This window comes from Chiloscyllium plagiosum, chromosome 15 (genome assembly GCF_004010195.1).
Source record: "Chiloscyllium plagiosum isolate BGI_BamShark_2017 chromosome 15, ASM401019v2, whole genome shotgun sequence".
Taxonomy (NCBI): Eukaryota; Metazoa; Chordata; class Chondrichthyes; order Orectolobiformes; family Hemiscylliidae; genus Chiloscyllium; species Chiloscyllium plagiosum.
In genome coordinates, this window is record NC_057724.1 from 26,604,485 (window position 1) to 26,605,645 (window position 1,161).

Sequence of the window (1,161 nt, forward strand, 5' to 3'; positions counted from 1 at the left end):
CTAGTTTCAAACTTCCAGCTCAGCACTGTCCCCATGACTTGTCCAACCTGCCTAGCTCCTTTTCCACCTATCCACTCCACCCTCTCCTCCCTGACCTATCATCTTCATCTCCTCCCCCACTCACCTATTGTACTCTATGCTACTTTCTCCCCACCCCACCCTCCTCTAGCTTATCTCTCCACCCTTCAGGCTCTCTGCCTTTATTCCTGATGAAGGGCTTTTGCCTGAAACGTGGATTTTGCTGCTCGTCGGATGCTGCCTGAATTGCTGTGCTCTTCCAGCACCACTAATCCAAAATCTGTATTCAACTTGACAGCCCACCCCGATGTCATGTGACTTCACCTTTTGTACCAGTCTGCCATGAAAGACCTTGTCAATGGCTTTACTGAAGTCCATGTCAACATCAACCAGGTTTTCCACAACCATCTTTGCCATCTCCTCAAAAAACTCAATCAAGTTAGTGAGGCATGAACTCCCCCACACAAAACCATGCTGTTTAATCACTAATCAGCTCATTTGCTTTTAAATGCTTAAGGATCTTGTCCCAGAGAATCTTTTCCAATAATTTCCTTGCCACTGATGAGACTTACAGGCCTGTAAATTCCTGATTATTCCTGTTACCCTTTTTAAACAATGGGACAACATTAGCTATTCCCCAGTCCTCAGGGACCTCTTCTGTGGCCAACGAGAATACTCAAATGGATTTTGCATCCTCTTTTTGCCTTTAAAAAAAATTGACTTTTACTGGTTCACCCGTTGCAATTTAAATTAAGATTGTGTTTTAACATTTATATTTCCATATTGTTAATAATATTTTATACCCTGTCCTTTTATGCAACCCGAGTTTCAACAGGCCTTCTTCATAACTTACAATTTAACCATGATTTATCAGCCTCTCTCATTTCAATAACACCTTTAGTGTAAACGAGGATAACCCGTCTACACCGAAATTCTCATTGGCTGCAAAGACTGTAAAACTAGTCAATCATGTCAGCATCAAGAAATTTGAAACTTGTTTCATTCACACTTGCATGATAAGTTGTATATTGAAAGATGATGGATTATTCAGATGTGGAGTGGATGTGGAGTATTCAGTTTGGAAATGCAATCGCAAATATATTTCGTCTGTCTCGGACACCTCCCTTCTCTTTCTTGACCTCA

The 1,161-nt window shown here is 41.4% G+C and overlaps 1 long non-coding RNA gene across 1 annotated transcript in view; it reads right to left on the reverse strand.

Moving 5' to 3' along the window:
- Window positions 1-862, reverse strand: part of LOC122557151 — a 12,548-nt gene extending 11,686 nt beyond the window's left edge. Inside the window, exon 1 of the long non-coding RNA XR_006313758.1 lies at window positions 852-862. This is a non-coding gene — a long non-coding RNA (uncharacterized LOC122557151). The remainder of the gene's footprint in view (window positions 1-851) is intronic.
- Window positions 863-1,161: the final 299 nt, after the last annotated feature.